This window comes from Armigeres subalbatus, chromosome 3 (assembly GCF_024139115.2).
Source record: "Armigeres subalbatus isolate Guangzhou_Male chromosome 3, GZ_Asu_2, whole genome shotgun sequence".
In the NCBI taxonomy this organism is placed as follows: Eukaryota; Metazoa; Arthropoda; class Insecta; order Diptera; family Culicidae; genus Armigeres; species Armigeres subalbatus.
The window spans coordinates 156,733,028-156,754,721 of record NC_085141.1 but is presented as its reverse complement, the minus strand read 5'-3'; the positions used below and the strand labels follow the sequence as shown (position 1 = coordinate 156,754,721).

The window sequence follows — 21,694 nt, the reverse complement described above, 5'->3', positions numbered from 1 at the left end:
AACTTTTGATAAAGTCTGTTTGAACCAACATGGCCTCCAATACACGTATTATGATATGATTTAATTATGTTTTCTATTTCATCTTTGTTAACAACCAACTGTGGTGGTTGATAAATCAAGATGTTTAAATTCTTCAATTCGTTGTTACAAGCTTGCTTGAAAGTTTGAATATCAGTTATTCAGAAGATTTCGTTAGTCAACGCTAGAGCTAACAACTTTACCTTCAGCTTATTTGCAATTGCTTCAATTTGTTTCACGATTTTACTTAGATTCTCATTTACTTCGGATAGCTTTGTGTGGATGATTGACGCTTGAGTCAACTCCCTTTATAGCTTTTATCCATTATGTTGATTAAAATGCCATCTCGTGTGGCTGAGCGCTCAATGACTAATTTAGGAAGGTTGTATGTTTCATAGTAGTTGAGTGACTCTCGGATGTTGAGGTGATCAGTCTCTTCATTGCCGGAATTCACTTGTATGTCATTATCGGTATTATTTTCATTTTCTTTGCTGCTGCTCTTGTTTGTACCATAAGAACAGACATGTCTTTCAAGACTTCGGTATCAACTTTGATTCTAGACAGAGCATCAGCTCCAAAGTTTGTCTTTCCAGGCACATATTGTACATCGAAATCAAACTCTTCGAGATCTACTCTCATTCTGGTTAATTTAGAAGAAGGGTTTTTCATTGAAAACAAATATACTAACGGCCTATGGTCTGTTTTCACAGTAAATTTACGACCGTAAAGATAGGGACGAAAATGAGTAATAGCCCAGTGAATTGCAGTGAGCTCTTGCTCAATAGTTGATTTATTGGCTTCACCTTTTGTGAATGCTTTGCTCGCAAACGCAATTGGTAAGTCAATATTATCATACTTTTGAGTAAGGACTGCACCACATGCAATTTTCGAAGCGTCGGTTATCAGGGTAAAATGTTCTTTAAAATTAGGAAATTGTAGTATGGTAGGTGATACTAATTTCTTTTTCAGAGAATCGAATGCAAGTTGGCATTCTGAGGTCCAATCAAATTTTACATTTTTCCGTAATAGTTTGTTCAAAGGGTAGGCAATCTCTGCAAAATTTTGAATAAATCGTCTGTAATAGTTACAGAACGCGACAAATCGACGAACTTCGTCTGCATCTTTCGGTGTGGGATAATTTTCTATTGCGGAGAATTTCGACCTATCTGGTTGGATGCCTTTTTCAGAAATATGATGACCCAAATACGTAACGTCTGATGCAAAGAAGACACATTTCGAGGGATTAAGTTTCAAGTTATGTTCTCGTAGTTTGGTAAACACGCATTCCAGGTTTTAAGGTGATGACTGACGGAACAACCCATGACAATGATATCGTCAATGTAAAGAAACGCGCACTCTGGTGGTAGTCCACTGAGCGCAATCGTCATCATCCTCTGGAAGCTGTTAGGTGATATGTTCAATCCGAATGGTAGGCGATTGAACTCGTAATGTCCATCAGGACTGGAGAAGGCTGTATATCGTTTTGACTTATTGTCGAGCTCAATTTGATGAAACCCGGACATTAAATCCAAAGTAGTAAAATATTTTGCTCGTCCAATGTGGTCTAGGATTTCGTCAATGCGTGGAAGTGGGAATTTATCCGGTATTATTTGTTTATTGAGCTGACGAAAATCAACGACTAATCGCCATTTCTTTTCGTCAGTGTTGGATTTTTTGGGCACCAAAAGAATTGGTGAATTAAAAGGTGAAATGGATGGTTGAATAATTTTATCATGAAGCATTTTGTTCACTTGGTTATTTATTTCTTGCCTGTGAACCTCCGGTAATCTATAATTTTTTATATAAACTGGATTACTTTTCTCCAAATGAATTTTTTGTTTATAAAAGTTATTCGCTGTTAGTGTGTCATTTTTCAATGCGAAGATATCATTAAATTTTGCGCATAAGTCTCCCAGCTTCCGCTTGACTTCTGGCAATGAGCTTTGTAAATTAAGTTCATTCATTAACTGTTGAACCCTATCGTTGTCATTATTTTCATGTTTATCTAGCGGTAATGTGGAGTAATTTCTGATTGGTACAATTTTCAAAACGTCAAAATTATGTGGAATTACTTCGGCTTTATTATTAACATTTACAAATTTTACATATTGTGCCTCAGGACCAACTATGGTATTGGCGCAGAACACTCCTGGTCTGATTTGCTTGGACAGAATTACTCTGTCTTCCTTTACGTGGGATAATTTTAACTTTTTGATGACTTGACACCTTGGAGGAATAACTATATTACCATTAAATTTATCTTCTATTGGTACTTCAAATCTTTTTCGACCAATTTCAAATGTTATAAGCCAAGTTTTCAAACAAATATTGCATCCATGCTTGGCTAAGAAATCCTTCCAAGTATACCATCTGTTTGAATCGGGAAATGTTTTGTAAAAACTTGGAAGTTATGTGGTATGGAAGTGTTATCAATTATTATGTTCGTGGGCGTGCTTCCGATAGTTTCAATTTTCCCATCGGTCACCCCTTTAATGGTGCACTTTTGTTTAATATATATTTTTGGAATTCATTTAACAAATTTTCTTTAATTATGGACACATCCGCACCAGTGTCTACAGTTAAATTTACGGGTTTCTCACACATATCTAGTCTAAGTTGAACGAAATTGGAGTAATTTAAGTCACAGTTAAACACATTTACTCCCTGTTTGGAAATGTTGTCTCCTGTTGCTTTGTCGTGCCTCGGCTTGGGGATTTTCCGAAGGCCCTCTGCCGTTTTCCGAAACATACACGTTTCGTTGAGGAGGAGGTCCACCTCGACCTCTGCTCCCACGAGATTGATTATTACCATACCGCCGATGAGTGTTAAAATTTTCGTTTCTGCCATCTCGATTTTCACGGTTTTCACTATTTTGTGGGCGATCATGGTAGCGCTGATTATTTTGGGTGCGATAATTATAGCGTCCACCACGGTAGTTTGAATTATGGAATCGATTGGACTGTTGATTTCAGATGCTTGCCATCTAGACTGATATTGTCTAGGGTGGCTTCTTGCATACTGTACTGTTACCACATTTGCGCACTGAGGAGACACTACAAGAGTATTGTTAATTGCTTCTGTAATTGATTTACACTGGCCAGCTTTAATAATGATCGAAACTTTTTCGTCTTTCAGTCCCGCAGTTAAGTATTTAATTCCTTCTTTCGTAGCCATTGATTGAGCTACGGCCGTAGGAATTTCTTTCGCTATATACGCCGCTTCAAGTTGCATTGTTAGTTCTTCTACTTCCTTAGTGTATGCAGCGATATTATTTCTCTGATTACAAGAGGACAATTTGGCAATGATAGTCTCGGGAGGAATCGGTGACGACACCTCTTTTAGTTTGGTGATGATTGCATCAATAGTTGCAGGTGCTGCCGGGAAAGCATGTCTTGCTCGCCCTTCCAATTTTGTTAAAACAATGTTAATTACCGTCGGTAATTGATCTGCTTTTGTGGCAATCTGTTTGACGACTTCAAGTGCGTCCAAAAATTTCTCAGTTTACTAGGTGTGCCATCGTACGTAGGCAAAAGTGCGGTTACAGTCTTGACTGTTTCTATAAGCGTTGCCATTTTGCAGATTTGGTTAACCGATAACTAATGACAATAAGTTTTCCTAAGCTTTTTAATGTTATATCAGGTTTATCACCCAGGTTAGCTAATTTTTGTTCAATAGTAAGCTGCAATTCCCCAGTTATCGACCTTTCTATTTTTCTAATTTGATCAAATGTTCCAATAGCAATAGTGTTTTCAATGGCGATTAATTCATTATTTATATTATTTCTAAGAGTTTGAACTTCCGCAAGTTTATTCAGTAGTGTACTTCTGCGATATTTCCGATTAGGAGCTTTTCTAAAATTCGTTTGAATAATTTTTAATTGAGCTAAATTACATTCTATTATGTCCATTACACTTGAAATCGCACATGATTTTTAGTTTGGGTATATGGCCAACTAAAGTTTGGGTATATAATCTAGTAATCAATTCAAGGTTGGATCCACTATTTACATTTCAAGATTCACAGTACCTTAATTTACCGCTCGCAGTGTACAGCACATCATCAGCAACGTCGTCTATAGCGCTGGGTCATAGCGCACCGATCTCCAAAATCCACGGGTGTTGATGACAATTTGACTCTTCCTTGGCCAATCTTCGTCGTTCATAATCAGCTCTTCCTTCGCCTGTTTCTTGTTGTTGATGATATTTTGGCACATCCCTGTTCAATCTTCGTCGTTGCGTATTAACTCATAATTGGCTCTTCCTTCGCCTGTTTCTTGTTGTTGATAATAATTTAGCTCGTCTTTGGCTACAGCACTTCACTTTTGTCTAATACTCGTCTTCATTGAACTTAACGCACTGCACTATTGTCTATATGTACGTTGGTTTTCGTTAACGTTACACAAAGAGTTTAGTTTTTGACATTGAGAGTTTTTATGTTCGTGCATAATTTCTGCATTACACCACGTTACTAGCGCTCAAATTATTGAGTCGTATTTCTCGTTGCACTCTATCTTGTATTTTTGCGTTTGTGAATTTGCCATGCATTCTTAAGCACAGGTACGCCAACAGCACTACTAGCAGAATCACTGCTGTTCCAGCGACGATACGTATTTCGGTGGTGCTTACTTCATTGTGGGTGATAAATGTGTCACTAAACCAGCCCATTTCGATTGTTCAATTTTCGTTGGGCAAAGAAACAAACACTTGCTCGATCCGTTTCACCGTGTGTGCACTGCACTGCCACTTAGGTTTGTTCACCAATAGTAGTTCAACTTTTGCGACTTTGATTCGATTTCACTTTTCAGTGGCTAAGTTAATCTATCACTATTCACACTTTCAGTGATCTCTGTCACGGTATGCCAACTAAAGTTTGGAGTTCGGATGATAGCATAACATGTCACGTTCTCTGTTTCAGCTTCAGTATTCGACTGCTCGTGTATTTCGCTTACCATATATCTTAAAGGCTACTTGCTCATGCTTGCCCAAACTCAAGCCACCAGCGATGTTTCCAAAAACAATTTAATTACAACCATATGACCCTGCAGCGTAAGCATAGCTGCGCCCATGCGGAAGGCTAAAAACAGTTGTGCTTATTCAACAGGCAAAAGTGTGTAAACAAGAGAAAGGTTCGAGGCGACCTTGTAATGGAATTTTATGACCTACTGAGAACGGAATGTAAACTATAAATTTAAGGCTTCGTTCTCTAGGATTGAATTTCAAGATGTTAATGTGAAACAGATTTGAATAAGGCGAAAGATGTAAGGGATGCTACAGAGGGCACTCACGACGAAGGTGAATCTAAGGGTTAAAGACCGAAGTCGAAGAGCTCGTCATGGTACTGCGGCGACAGTGTGAAGTGGAGGCGTCCACCGCAGCCGTTCGGCTACGGAAAGGTCCGGCAGGGACACAGGTAGCATTGGTTTGGCTATCTGCAGCGGACGCCTCCAAGTTAGGGTGTCAAGTTAGGGTGTCAAGTTAGGGTGCGTCAAGATGGGGTGGTATATATGAGCAACCCGAAGTTTGCTTCAAGTGCCTGGAACCGGGGCACAAGCAATGGGACAGCAAAGGCCCTGACAGAAGCAAGCTCTGTCGACGCTGCAGATTGGAGGGACATAAGGCACAATGCTGCACGAACCCTCCCAACTGTTTGATCTGTTCCAGCAATGCTGCGAACAGCAAGCACCCCTTGGGGGGTTCGAAGTGCCCGGCGTTTAAGCGTGCTGCAAAATCACAGTGAAGGTAACGCAGCTAAACCTGAACCACTGTGATGCAGCCCAGCAACTGGTGTGTCAGACAGTAGCTGAATAGAGGACGGATATCGCCATCAAAGCAGATCCTTACCGGTTACCCGCCAGGAACGGTAATTGGGTCACCGATGGGTCTAAAATGGCGGCGATATGGACAACGGGGAAATACCCAGTCCAAGAGTTGGTGGGCTTCGTCATTGCCAAAATCAGCGGGGTCTTCTTCTGCAGCTGCTATGCGCCTCCTCGATGGTCGATCGAGCAGTTCGGTCGAATGCTAGATTGTTTGACGGCTAACTTGATGGGGCGTAGGCCGGTGGTGGTACCGGGGGACTTCAACGCTTGGGCCGTGGAATGGGGAAGCCGATCCACGAATCAACGGGGGCAGATCCTGCTGGAATCCCTGGCCATGTTGGATGTGGACTTGGCTAATGTCGGTACAAAAAGTACCTACAGCTGGAACGGGGCCGTGTCGATTATCGACGTTACGTTCTGGAGCCCTGGCCAAACGAGTAGTTCGAACTGGAGGGTAGATGATGGCTACACTCACAGCGACCACCTGGCGGTTCGCTACAGTATCGACTATACGACCAGCATTCAGCGGACGGAAGAAGGGGTGAGGCCCAGCCCTCGTATGTGGAAGACATCGTACTTCGACGACGAGGTGTTTAAGGAAGCGCTCCACCACAATACTCTCGGTCTGTGCGGCGAGCAGTTGGTAACAGTACTCTCGCGTGCATGCGATGCCACCATGCCTAGTTAAGTCCACCCTAGGAACGGGAGGCCACCGGCTTACTGGTGGACTCAAGCAATTGCGAACCTGCGTCGTGCCTGCCTACGGGCAAGGAGGCGGATGCAGCAAGCACGCACAGAAGAGGAGCGTGTTGAACGACGGGTGGCCGACGAGGGAAGAGTAACTGTGGCGGAACTTGCAGGGGTTGCACAGTCCCTTAGTGTAGGTAAGGCGCCGGGACCGGATGGTATTTCGAACCTGGCCATCAAAGCGGTCATTGCTGAGGCTCCCGAGATGTTCAGATCTGTCATGCAGAGTGTCCTGGACGAGATAGTGGCATGGAAAAGGCGGAGCTTGGTCCTATTGTCAAAGGCGGGATTCGTCGGCAATAGACCAATATGCCTGCTTATTACGGCGGGGAAGGTGCTCGAGAAAATCTTCCTCAACAGGTTGTTGATACGCACGGAGAGTGCGGATGGTCTATCGAGTAACCAGTTTGGTTTCCGAAAGGGTAAGTCGACCGTAGACGCTATCTTGTCGGTTACCAAATCCGCGGAGATAGCTATCCAGCGTAAGAGGAGGGGAGTTCGCTATTGTGCAGTAGTGACTCTCGACGTGAGGAATGCTTTCAATAGTGCCAGCTATTGCACATGCGCTCCTGCGTCTTGGAATTCCCGAGTACCTGTACAAGATTCTCGGAAGCTACTTCCAGAATTGAGTACTGGTATACGACACGGAGGCAGATCGGCAGACCTCAGGGGTTCCGCAAGGTTCCATACTGGGTTCGGTGTTATGGAACGTCATGTACGAGGGTGTCTTGAGGTTGAAGTTCCCGGTGGGCGTGGTAATCGTCGGCTTCGCTGACGATATTACGCTGGAGGTCTACGGCGAATCGATCGAAGAGGTGGAGTTGACTGCAGCCCACTCGATCGCAATTGTGGAGGAGTGGATGAGTTCCAGGAAGTTAGAACTGGCTCACCACAAGTCTGAGGTGGTTGTTGTTAACAACCGAAAGACGGAGCAACAAGCGGTGATGAGGGCAGCCAACTGCACGGTCACCTCTGAACGCTCCATCAAACTCTGGGGGGTAATGATCGACGATAAGCTCACCACGTCAATTACGCCTGCAAGCGTGCCTCAACAGCTATAGTTGCATTGTCCCGGATGATGTCCAATAGCTCTGCGGTTTATGCCAGCAAGCGCAAGCTTCTGGCTAGCGTTGCTCTGTCCATACTGAGATATGAGGGGGCAGCTTGGGGCTCGACCCTGCGTATTTACTGCTACAGAACGAAGTTAGAAAGTACGTATAGGCTCATGTGCCTAAGAGTTTCGAGCGCGTACCGTACCGTGTCGCACGATGCACTTTGCGTCATCATCGGTATGATGCCTATTGACATCGTTATCGGTGAAGACATAGAGTGCTTCGAAATACGCGGCACGAGAGGCATCCGTAGGACTGTCAGATTGGCCTCAATGGTCAAATGGCAGCGTGCGTGGGACAGTTCCACTAAGGGTACATGGACACATTGGTTGATACCGGAGATAGGTACGTGGGTCAAGAGGCGCCATGGGGAAATCACTTTCCACCTGACCCAGGTCCTTACAGGCCATGAGTAATTTTCGCTGAAACCGGGCCACTATTTGCACGAGGTTCTTAAAAATGCCTAAATTTATATTCTTTCGAAAGCTTTCGGCGAGTATATAAAGGATCCGAGTTAAATACTTAAGAAAGATGAACCCCTTGTTAGTTATACACAAAATCATTTTATTGGACCCCTCGATTTTTGTCAATTCTCGACTCACCAAAACTGTCATAACTCCAACATTGCTCAACCGATCATAGAAATCAGCATATCAATGGAAAGAGGAAGAGTGTATCCTCAATTTGCAATAATGAAAATTTAAGCAGCCATATTGAATTTGGCCGCCATCTTGGATTTCTTTTTGAAAACTATTTTTCCGCCAGGTTTGCAACCACCAATTTAGAATATTAATACATCGATGGAAAGCTTAGCTTATATTGTATATTGTGTCTGAAAATCTCAGGTGTATGTTTTTCTATCAAAAGTACGATTTACCAATACCAAAATGCTTGAATGATTTAATACAATAACTCGAATACGGCTCCGTTATTCTTAACGCTTTTTAGCTCTTCAAGTAAAATACTGTTGTAGATATGCTTTTCATTTTGAAACATATTTGGCTTAGAATAGTGTATGAAATCAAGGAACTGACGTCGTAGTACCATATTAACCATAAAAATAATGTTCGTTGGTCAGATGGGCCTTCAAAATATAATTTGGTAAATCGTACATAACTTTTGATAGAAAAAACATACACCTGAGATTTTCGGACACAAGGCACAATATAAGCTAAGCTTCCCATCGATGTATTAATATTCAAAATCGGTGGTTGCGAACCTGGCGGAAAAATAGTTTTTAAAAAGAAATCCAAGATGGCGGCCAAATTAAATATGGCTGCTTATATTTTTATTAATGCAAATTGAGGATACACTCTTCCTCTTTCCAACGATATGCTGATCTCTATGATCGGTTGAGAAATGTTGGAGTTATGACAGTTTTGGTGAGTCAAGAATTGACAAAAATCGAGGGGTCCATTAAAATGATTTCGTGTATAACTAACGAGGGGTTCATCTTTCTGAAGTATTTAACTCGGATCCTTTATATACTCGCCGAAAGCTTTCGAAAGAATATAAATTTAGGCATTTTTAAGAACCTCGTGCAAATAGTGGCCCGGTTTCAGCGAGAATTACTCCATGGTTGCTTCAGACAGTACCTACACCGGTTCGGACACTCGGCCTCGCCCGAGGGTGCGTTATGCACTGGCCCCCCTTTGAAGCATTACTTTCTGGTTGTACCGAAGGGACGATGGGCTTGGCGGCAATGGAAACGGTTTAGCGGGTCGGGGATGCAGTCCTGCCTCCCTGTTGGAGGTGGCCCCTAACCCCGCACTTCCTGGACAACCCAGGATGTCTGTTGAGCAGATTCCCCCTCCATTGCTTAGGAAGAAAAAAAAAACAAACGCATATTGCATACCAGACCATAAAGACAAAAGTGACTGCGCCCAGATCAATCTATATGATTAATGGGAGTGAATATCTATCAAACTTGTAAATATAATGTCTTTTGAGCTAGTTCGACAGTGTCCATTAGGACGACATGACACTTGTACGCCTGGACAATTGCTTCTAAATTTATTGACTTGTCATTTTTATGAACACGGTATTGAATAATTTCTTATATTTAATAAAAAAAAACTTCTGATTCTATTTCTACGATGAAGCATTGGACAATATGTTAATGACAATAGACATCTAAATAAAGGGCTGTCCATAAACCACGTAGACCAAATTTTCATATTTTCAAACCCCCCTTCCCCCTGGTAGACTTTTCCGAAGCCCCTCCCCCAACCCCTTAAAGTCGGCGTAGACTTTTCCAAAAAAATTACAAAATGTCATATGTGTTGTACATTTCGAAACAAAACGGAGATCAGTAACGAGTTATGTTATTAAGTTATTAAAATCCATTTTAATATAAAAACATTACAAAAAAACGCTAATTCCAAAAACAGAACAAATTTAATTTAGCATTAGCATTAGCATTAGCATTGAGCAATTCGCACAAATTCGTAGGTGGTACAAGCCAAGACTATTGTATGAGAGTAGCATCACTTTCATCCGTTACCGCAGATATTGATTTGGGACTAATCACTATCTCTTAGATGAAAGCATTTTACCATCCAATAGTCGAGATCTGTCCTGGCCACGTCCTTGCGAATGCTGAGGAAGGGGAAGGATGATTAGTAGGACACCTACTTAAGAAAGATACAGAGAACTCTACGACCTCTCATAGGAGCCACGGGAGGTTTTGGGATTGTGTGGAAGGTTATAACAGTAGGAATCGTTTTGGTAGAACGTGAAATACAAGATAGAAATACAAAGTAGGAAAGGGACGAGCCTGGAATTGAACCCACGACCTCCTGCTTATAAGGCAGAAGCGGTAGCCACTAGACCACCAAGCAAGTCTAAAAAAAAAAAAAAAAAAGAAAAAAAAACGGAAAACAAAATCAAATTTAATCCTCTGTCCACGGCTGCTGAAACTAGATCTCAAACTTGCGCTGACATTTTTGCATCAGCGCGCTGCTGTATTATATCACGACACTGATTTATAACTTTCCACGCCGGTTCAAGTTCGTGGAAGTCTGAAGAATTTCCAGAGCGAATTTCGAAGACTATCAAGTGTAAATTCTTAAGAATAACACGTTGATATTCCAAATAATATTTCGTGGAAATTTCGTAGAATTTTTCGATTGATAACCCTAAAACTCCCGTTGATACTCATAAGAACTCTAAGTAAACATTCCATTCAGTTTACCGTTGAAATTTCGTAGATCGTAAAAAATAAGTAGAACTTTTTTTTAATCTTTATTAAGGAGACTTTGAATAAGTAGAACTTTTCGTGGGGTTCCCAAGAACTTCCAAATGATTTTAGGTGGAAATTTCGGTTGAATGTGTCGTGAGAGTTTTAGTTAATTTTACATCAAAACTGCATAGAAAATTGCAAAGATTTGTCCATGGACACTCGAAAAATTTTCGGTGAATTTTTTCCCGTGGAAGTTTTTAACAACTTTCGGGATTATCTCGAAGATTTTCCATTGGTAATTCTAAAAAAAAACATTGTAATCACGAAGAAATTGTCGTTGAAATTCCGAAGACTTTTCCATGGATATCCAAAGATTTCTCACTGGAAGTTCATCACTATAAAACCTAAGAGTTCCCGTTGTAAATTCCGAGGATTTTTTTTAGCAATTTTCTTTGGAAACTCCAAAGAGTTTTCCAAAAAGTTTCCCTTGTGAATTCCAATTCGCTTCCGTTGAAATTGGGAATAATTTCTAGGAAAATTCTGAAGAATTTCTTATGCAATTTCCAAATAAGTTTCTGTGGATATTTCCAAGATTTACCCGTGGAAATTCCAAAGAATTCCGAGTGGAAATGTCGAAAAGTTTTCCAAAAGATTTAGACCATTACTTAAGTGGAATTCCTTAGATTTTTAGAGAATTTCAAAAGATTCTTCCGTCTTATAAAAAGTCCGGAGAAATAAAAAAAAATCAAAGAAATGTACGCTACTAGAAATTGTGACGCCGATCACAATAACGGTTTTCGGCATGAAGCCAAAAGTACCGCTGCCGACATTCGGACCAGCACACATTTCCTATTATGCATGTATTGCTGTCCATCAGTTGCTACAAGTCCTGAAGCAATATGGAATACTTCTGTTATTTTGTTTGCGTCCATTTCGCACAAAGGTAGTGGTGTATTAAGTTAAGAATAGAAAAAGTCATGTTAAGAAGTTAAGAATAGAAAAAGATTGTATTCAAAAATAAAAAATTAAATAAAAAGTCTACGTAAACTCTTGGAATACACCCCCCGTCCCTCTTCGTAGACAAACGTAGTCTTTTTCGAACCACCCCCTCTCACCATAAAAATCTACGTTATTTATGGACAGCCCCCAATTCAGAAGCGAATGAGAATTTTTTTGAGAATACAAATGGGATGTTTTTGGCGGCGGACTTTTGGTTGCTTCATTTCCAAACACATAAAACATACATTGATTAAAGTTATTTGATGATAGATTTTTGATAAATAAGAGTAAACTTAATTTTAATCATTCGTTGATCAGATTATAAACCAGCAAAAGGCACCATTTTGTTTCGAAAAATGTGAATAATGATTTATGCTAGCAGCGGCTGCAGTAACTCTAGTGCAAATGTGATGAATCCTTAAAACGACAAATACTTGAACAATTAGGCACGGCAAATGCTGGGTAAAGCGTACTATTGGTACTTCGCGTACCTGAAGGAATAAAATAGACCCCATCTCGCGGTCCTTAGCCTCTTACCCAGCAACTCCTATCCCTACCTCCTCGCGGTGCTGGCCGGGATACGAGCAACCTTAGGGAAGATCGGGTAACCAACCCCGGTGGGAACTATGGTCGTATGCTGACAGGGAAGGGGGAGTTTGCTCCTCTCCGGAGGTGCAAATCTTATTGAGCGTCTGTTCTCCATGTCAGGATCGGCTCACAACAGCGTCTGTTCTCCATGTTAGGGGCGGCTGATCATCGTCCGAGTGCCAGCGATGAACTATAAGTGAAACTGTGCACCATGGTCCATCGGAAATAAGGAGGAATGGTCCTCCGGAAATTTAGGGGGTTTGGTGTCAGGCCCTGCAAGCCAGCCTTTAAAAAATCATAAGCAACGAACAATCAACAAGAGAGTACGGACCGGAACCATCGGCGAAGACCACTGCGACGAAAAGGGACTAGCGATTGGAAACTCGGTTCGTGGAAATGCAAATCTCTCAACTTCATCGGGAGCACACGCATACTCGCCGATGTGCTCAAGGACCGTGGATTCGGTATCGTAGCGCTGCAGGAGGTTTGTTGGAAGGGATCAATGGTGCGAACGTTTAGAGGCGATATGCAAAGGCGCGTGATCGGGTGGTGGCCGATCAATGAAAGAATGTGCAGGTTGAGGATCAAAGGCCGGTTCTTCAACTTCAGCATAATCAACGTCCATAGCCCACACTCCGGAAGCACTGATGATGATAAGGATGCATTCTACGCGCAGCTGGAACGTGAGTACGACAGCTGCCCAAGCCACGACGTCAAAATCATCATAGGAGATTTGAACGCTCAGGTTGGCCAAGAGGAGGAGTTTAGACCGACTATTGGAAAGTTCAGCGCTCACCGGCAGACGAACGAAAACAGCCTACGACTAATTGATTTCACCGCCTCCAAGAATATGGCCATTCGCAGCACCTACTTCCAACACAGCCTCCCGTATCGGTACACCTGGAGATCACCACTGCAGACAGAATCACAAATCGACCACGTTCTGATTGATGGACGGCACTTCTCCGACATTATCGACGTCAGGACATATCGTGGCGCTAACATCGACTCTGACCACTATCTGGTGATGATTAAACTGCGCCCAAAACTATCCGTCATCAACAATGTTCGGTACCGACGACCGCCGCGGTACGACCTAGAGCGACTGAAGCAACCTGATGTCGCCACTACATACGCGCAGCATCTCGAGGCAGCGTTGCCGGAAGAGGGTGAGCTCGATGGGGCCCCTCTTGAGGACTGCTGGAATACAGTCAAAGCAGCAATTAACGACGCAGCGGAGAACAACGTCGGGTATATGGGTCGAAGTCGACGGAACGATTGGTTCGACGAAGAGTGCAGACAGATTCTGGAGGAGAAGGACGCAGCGCGAGCGGTCGCGCTGCAGCAAGGTACCCGGCAGAACGTGGAACGTTATAGACGGAAGCGGAGACAGCAGACCCGCCTTTTTCAGGAGAAGAAACGCCGCCTGGAAGAAGCGGAGTGCGAGGAGATGGAAAAGCTGTGCCGTTCTCAAGATACACGCAAGTTCTATCAGAAGCTCAACGCATCCCGGAAAGGCTTCGTGCCGCGAGCCGAAATGTGCCGGGATAAGGATGGGAGCATCTTGACGGACGAACGTGTGGTGATCGAAAGGTGGAAGCAGCACTACGAGGAACATCTGAATGGCGCTGAGAGTACAGGCAGTGAAAGTCAAGGCAGCGGAGGAGATGACTACGTCAGTTCAGCGGACGATGGAAGCCAACCAGCCCCCACCTTGAGGGAAGTTAAGGATGCCATTCAACAGCTAAAGACCAATAAAGCAGCTGGTAAGGATGGTATCGGAGCTGAGCTCATCAAGATGGGCCCGGAAAAGCTGGCCACTTGCCTGCACAAACTGATAGTCAGAATCTGGAAAACCGAACAGCTACCGGAGGAGTGGAAGGAAGGGGTTATATGCCCCATCTACAAGAAAGGCGACAAACTGGAGTGGGAGAACTTTCGAGCGATCACCATCCTTAATGCCGCCTACAAAGTGATATCCCAGATCATCTTCCGTCGTCTGTCACCATTAGTGAACGAGTACGTGGGAAGCTATCAAGCCGGCTTCGTTGGCGGCCGCTCGACAACGGACCAGATCTTTACTGTACGGCAAATCCTTCAAAAATGCCGTGAATACCAGGTCCCAACGCACCATCTGTTCATTGATTTCAAGGCGGCATACGACAGTATAGACCGCGTAGAGCTATGGAAAATTATGGACGAGAACAGCTTCCCTGGGACGCTTACCAGACTGATCAAAGCAACGGTGGATGGTGTGCAAAACTGTGTGAAGATTTCGGGCGAACACTCCAGTTCGTTCGAATCGCGCCGGGGACTAAGACAAGGTGATGGACTTTCGTGCCTGTTGTTCAACATTGTGCTAGAAGGTGTCATGCGGAGAGCCGGGTGTAACAGCCGGGGTACGATTTTCAGCAGATCCAGTCAATTTATTTGCTTCGCGGATGACATGGACATTGTCGGCCGAACATTTGCAAAGGTGGCAGAACTGTACACCCGCCTGAAACGTGAAGCAACAAAAGTTGGACTGGTGATGAATGCGTCAAAGACAAAGTACATGCTTGTGGGCGGAACCGAGCGCGACAGGGCCCGCCTGGGAAGCAGTGTTACGATAGACGGGGATACCTTCGAGGTGGTCGAGGAATTCGTCTACCTCGGATCCTTGCTAGCGGCTGACAACAACGTTAGTCGTGAAATACGAAGGCGCATCATCTGTGGAAGTCGGGCCTTCTACGGGCTCCAGAAGAAACTGCGGTCGAAAAAGATTCGCCACCGCACCAAATGTGTCATGTACAAGACGTTAATAAGACCGGTAGTCCTCTACGGTCATGAAACATGGACAATGCTCGAGGAGGACTTGCAAGCACTCGGAGTATTCGAGAGACGGGTGCTTAGGACCATCTTTGGCGGTGTGCAAGAAAACGGTGTGTGGCGGCGAAGAATGAACCATGAGCTCGCCCAACTCTACGGCCTACCCAGTATCCAGAAGGTAGCTAAAGCCGGAAGGGTACGATGGGCAGGACATGTTGCAAGAATGCCGGACAGCAACCCTGCAAAGATGGTGTTCGCTTCCGATCCGGCAGGTACGAGACGGCGTGGAGCGCAGCGAGCGAGATGGGCAGACCAGGTGCAGAACGACTTGGCGAGCGTGGGGCGTATCCGAGGATGGAGAGATTCAGTGATTCAGTGTTATCTGTTTAGATGTTAACTAAATAAATGAATGAACTTGAACAATTAGCTTTACAAGAATAAATTTATGGTTTTCTGAAGGATTGTATTCCTGAATGTGCTCATCAAGACTTTGAAACATATTTGGATGATCTTCAAATACCAAGTTCACTATTGCTGTTTGGATTTTCGCTGGACTTTTCATTCTACCGTTTTCCATATCTGACAGATATTGGCGCAAAATTTGTTCACTTATTTTACATACAATGAACACATCCTTCAATTCAATTAATTGTAATCCCTCGCGGTTTTTTTAATGAGCTTGGAAGAACAAATTTCTTCTGAATTCAAAACATACCAGCAAGATTCACATTTCACTATTCTCATGACTTTCCTTTCGACATAGCCAGCGTTACCCGACCAGTTAGTCACAAAACTTGTAATAGTGTTGTTATAATTTCTCTGTCAAAGTTGTAGGAAAGAAAATATAATGATCATAATAAAAAGATTAAAACATAATGTGTTATGATTTTTCTTCCGAAAAAAAATTGCCTACATTTTTGGTGGATAGGAATTGAAAAAAAACGGAGTTACCACCTTCAGTATAACTTGAACCTACATTCAAAGTTGAACCAGCTGGACAAAATTAATTCCCTACATTATGGATAATCATCAATATTCGGGTGGGCAATATGCCCTAGCTAAGCAAACTCTGCTTTATAGTCTTATTTGTAACGCTATTCATGGGTATTTTTACATTATGCAACAGTTAAACAAGATAGCTAGTTGATGCCATTCAAAAATTGTCAAAAATCTCAATCATTTATAATACTCACATTTCAAAAAAGTTAAGATATTCTGCTGCCGGAAAACTCGTGATGCAAAACACCTTTTAGCTGGCAGCTCCTAGGGACCAAAGCACCACGCGTCGGCGAATCAGCATTCTGGTATGGATATTGCGTGGAGACGCAAGTACATTGTAGGTTAGTGCCACTAGGGCGATTTGCCTTGCCAAAATGTTAGATGTTTTTTCAAAATGTGTAAATTTTCGGTTTTTCCGACCTTCCCCTACACCAGCGGTTCTCAACCTGGGGTACATGTACCCCTGGGGGTACCTTCGCTGGCCCTAGGGGGTACCTCGAACAAAAATCCGTAATGGCGGACGTATTACAAATCCAATCGAAACTCATTTATAAAGTTTTGATACTTGTGTATTTTTTTATATCATAACTTTGTCTTAAACTTGTAAATAATTTGCTTGGCGATCAATAAACCAAAGTCAATTGAATCCTGCCTTCAACAACCAGCACAGTGTATGAAACGGTGCGGAACAAAAGATCAGAAGGACAAAACTTCGAATTATCAATTAAAAAAAAACTCTTCAATGCAATCTACCTGATCGAAATAAAATGTTGAATACTATGTTAAGAATATGCTTCTGAACTAAAACTAGAGTCTAATGGTTCGGAAGCCTCCGTTTAAAATGCATAAAGGATTTTTTTTTCAAATAGCTTGGATGCCACGTTGGAAAAGGATTGGAAGCATTCTTCTACGTTTCTTATCGTTTCTTGAGCCATATTCCAAGTAGCTAGGAAGCATTCACAGATAAAAATATGTGGTTTTTGATGTATTTCCATGCACATATTTGGAACATGAAAATTAGCGTAACAATCAATCGATCTTACTGTTCTTTTAAATCGAAATAAATTTAAATTATTCTTGCTTGTAAAATTAAGTCAAACTTAATTGAATGCAATTTTACACGTCGCCCAAAACTATTTGCTTCGTTCTTCCAATCAGCTTGAAAGGAAGCTTCCGACTCGGAAGTCTTTTTGAGAAGATCCATATATTACGTAACTCAAAAATCGGGCATTTTGCACCCCCGCTCATCCCTCTGTCATACTTTTTATATGAAACATCTGAAATTTTTATATGGATCGCCACACTTTGACCAACAAAGCGTTACGTAATTTGTGGACGCTCCCTTTTCAAGCGATTCGGAGGACTTCTTTCAAGAGGTTTGGAAGCCTTCTTTCAAGAGGTTCAAAAGCCTTTTTACAAAAGGTTCAGAAGTCTTTTTCAATAGGCTCGGAAGCATTATTTCAAGATACCCGGAAGCCTCCTTTCAAGAGGCCCTGAAACCTCATTTCAAGAGACACGTAAGCCTCCTTTCAAGAGGCCGGAAAACTTCCTTTTAAGACGCCCGGAAGCCTTCTTTCCAAAGCCCAGAAGCATTCTTTCAAGTGGCTTGGAAGCCGCCTTCAAAGGGCTCGGATGCCCTACTTTTAAGAGGGTCAATAGCTTTCTTCAAAAAGGCCCTGAAGACTCCTTTCAAGAGGCCCGGAAGCCTCCTTTCAAGAGGCCCGGAAGCCTCCTTTCAAGAGGCCCGGAAGCCTCCTTTCAAGAGGCCCGGAAGCCTCCTTTCAAGAGGCCCGGAAGCCTCCTTTCAAGAGGCCCGGAAGCCTCCTTTCAAGAGGCCCGGAAGCCTCCTTTCAAGAAGCCAGGAAGCCTCCTTTCAAGAGGCCCGGAAGCCTCCTTTCAAGAGGCCCGGAAGCCTCCTTTCAAGAGGCCCGGAAGCCTCCTTTCAAGAGGCCCGGAAGCCTCCTTTCAAGAGGCCCGGAAGCCTCCTTTCAAGAGGCCCGGAAGCCTCCTTTCAAGAGGCCCGGAAGCCTCCTTTCAAGAGGCCCGGAAGCCTCCTTTCAAGAGGCCCGGAAGCCTCCTTTCAAGAGGCCCGGAAGCCTCCTTTCAAGAGGCCCGAAAACCACCTTTCAAGAGGCCCGGAAGCCTCCTTTCAAGAGGCCCGGAAGCCTCCTTTCAAGAGGCCCGGAAGCCTCCTTTCAAGAGGCCCGGAAGCCTCCTTTCAAGAGGCCCGGAAGCCTCCTTTCAAGAGGCCCGGAAGCCTCCTTTTAAGAGGCCCGGAAGCCTCCTTTCAAGAGGCCCGGAAGCCTCCTTTCAAGAGGCCCGGAAGCCACCTTTCAAGAGGCCCGGAAGCTTCCTTTCACAAGGCTGAGAAGTGTGCTTTCAAGTGTCTCAGAAGCGTTCTTTCAACATTCTAAGAAGCCTCCTTTTAAGTGGCTCAAAAGCCGCTATTAAAGAGGCTCGGAACCCTCCCTTCAATACTCATTGGCCTTTTATCAAGAGGCGCGGAAGCCAACTTTCAAGAGATTCGAAAACTCCTTTCAAGAGGTTCGGAAGCCCCCTTTCAAGAGACTTGGAAATCTCCCTTCAAAGGGCTCGGAATTATTCTTTCAAGAGGCTTAGAAGCTTACTTTAAAGAGGCTCAAAGACTGAAAAGCCGCCTTTAAAGGGGCTCAGAACCCTCCCTTCAAAAGATTCATAAACCTCCCTTCAAGAGGCTCGGAAGCCTACTTTCAAGATATTCGGGAACTTGATATTTTAATAAATGATATAATTTGAATTGGAAAATTTCACGGAATAATGAAAATGTCAGCCCAACTTATGCAGAGCCATATATCCCGTTTATTTTCATTTACAGCAAAAATAAGGGGTACTTCAATCAATGCGAAAGTTCTAAGGGGTACCTCTCAAGAAAAAGGTTGAGAACCGCTGCCCTACACTATCTTGAAACTTTTTTCGCCTAACCTACATAGGGGAAGATGCCCCAAAACGCCCTCCTAAGGCAATACGCCTTTTGGGTATTCCCTCATATTTACCGTACAGTGTTGACCCGATTTTGTCACGTTTTCGACCCGATTTTATCACGTCCCGATTTTGTCACGTTTTCGACCCGATTTTGTCACCCCAAAAAAAATTGTCATTCTTTTTATTTTCGTAAATAATACCAAAAACAACATTGATTTTCATGAAATAACTTTCACCGCCTGTAGCTTAGTACGAACGACTTCTGAGTACCTGGGAAATATTCTGTGAGCAATTTCGACAAGAAATAATGGGTACCGTTCACGCATTTGGCCTTTCCCAGGCATAAAATGATTCATATTTGTGGAATAAATTAAAAAAAAAACGAAAATATTTTTTTTCAATTTTGTCACATGCCTTTTTATCACCCCAAAATACATCAGGGAGGGGGGATGATAAAATGGGGATATTACTGTATTTGGCATGGCCGTAACGAAGCTAGACCTGGAATTATGTTGGTTAGGCGAAAAAAGTGTCAAAATAACAGATAGGAAGGTTGGAAAACCCGAAATTTTCCACATTTTGATGAAACATCTAACATTTTGGCGAGGCAAAACGCCCTAAAGCAACTAACGTACAAGGCGTTTTGCCTGTTTTGGGGCCTCTTCCACTATTTAAGCAAGTTCATACGGACTGTGAAAATACAGATTATACACCTGTGGAGCGTTGTTCCTAGATGTCCTCTGCTTCTAGGATAGGATGTGACAAGTAGTCAGTAAAAATCGTACCGATTTGCTGTCACAATCGTACCGGTTGCTGATTGGTTGAAAATGACAATCGATTACTTCGATTGCTAGCGGCGCGTTTTCCGTAGGGCAGCATGTTGTTAGTTTGGCCCTGCAACACGTTTTTAAAGTTGATATTAAGCAAAATATGTAAATTTTTGAGTTCCAGTTTTTTGGTAAGAAATAAATTTATATTGAACTGTAAACGCCATATAAATTATTCTCAAGGGTTGTAAGGTTTAAAACTGTTGATTTTAAGCATTACCATTCACCTTTCTGTCATTTTCGATCTCAAAGTCATTTTTTCAGTAGCGAAAGCTTCTCTCTGTTAGTCTTTCACTTCTCTTACATAAATAGTGGATGGAACGGGAAGAAAAACATCAAATTTTGATACATGATATTCAGAAGATTTTGTACCAAATTACTTTGGCTGCACTGGCGATCACCTCGTCAGAGCAACCGACTAAAAAACAACAAGGCAGTCTCAATTGAGTTGTCACATCCTATCCTAGCTCTGCTTAGAAGAAGACGACGAGCTTTCAAGCACATACTTTAGTCCCATGTTGAATAACCGCGCATCGAAACCGATAGGCAATAACAAACTGCTTATTTAAAAACAAACAATTTCAAATCGGGTTGCTATGATAAAAAATTTGACACATTAACGACCGCCACCAGTACATGCGTACTAGATGTTGATCACAAGATTTGAAGCGCCATTAGCGTTCTAATACTTATGCTTCTACTGATTGGACCTCTTGGACCTATTTATGAACGTCATTCTCTACGATACAAGTTTCGTGTACTGCTTCGAAAGGAATTATGCAACGATATCATTAAAATATGGGGTGTTGGTTGAAAATTTACTAACTCGTCAAAAGATCGTAACGATGTTGGTCCATAAGAATTTAGTAAACGGGGAATCTTGCACTCATAGTGGGATACTTACATGCAATTTTGAGCGCACTCGCCAATAAACGATGGGTATAAATCGGCCTTCCACTAAACTCGCTCCGCTTTATGAAATAAACATCGCAAACCGTAGCTAGCTGAATAAACTTGAATGCGAAATAAAGCGTACCCTGAGATCGAACGCGCGCAATTCTGAGACCTTGTACCTATGCTTGTATGCATCTAATTTTTGTCCAGCAATTAGAGGAAAACAAGTCCAGTTGACACACCTTCTGAAGTACAGGGTAGCAACGCAAAACTGTTACACTTTGAATAGTTTGTAAACTTTAAACGTTTACCCGTAATTTTCCATGAATTAATAAGTAATTATATTAAGTTTTATTGTAACCAATCTAGTTCAAGCCGTTTTTTCGTAGTCTATTGCGAACTATATTTGAACAATAAAATCGGGAATCACACGTTCATACAATTCTGCACAGTATCCTAAATAAAAATCAATAGAGGTTTTAATATTTCGAAATATTCCGGAGCATTTATGGTTACTCAGAAATGTATCATAGAGTTGAAGAAATATTCGGCAGGAATACTTGAAACTAGTGCATGATTTCAATGTTGCCACCCTGTTAACTTACTACCTACTAAACATCAGCCAACGACAGGGTCAAGTTCAGTTTTGACTTCGTCACTCATCGGTTAGTGATGGCACCACCGGTATTATTTTTGTTTTGGTCGAGCCGGTTCGGTGCATTTGATTAGACAAGACTGGTAT

At 42.7% G+C, this 21,694-nt stretch overlaps 1 protein-coding gene across 1 annotated transcript in view; it reads left to right on the top strand.

Moving 5' to 3' along the window:
• Positions 1–21,590: 21,590 nt before the first annotated feature.
• The window catches only part of LOC134225141 (cytochrome P450 4d2-like), a 53,882-nt gene continuing 53,778 nt past the window's right edge, over positions 21,591–21,694 (top strand). Inside the window, exon 1 of the mRNA XM_062704980.1 lies at positions 21,591–21,690. The gene's annotated coding sequence lies outside the window, so the exon portion shown is untranslated. The remainder of the gene's footprint in view (positions 21,691–21,694) is intronic.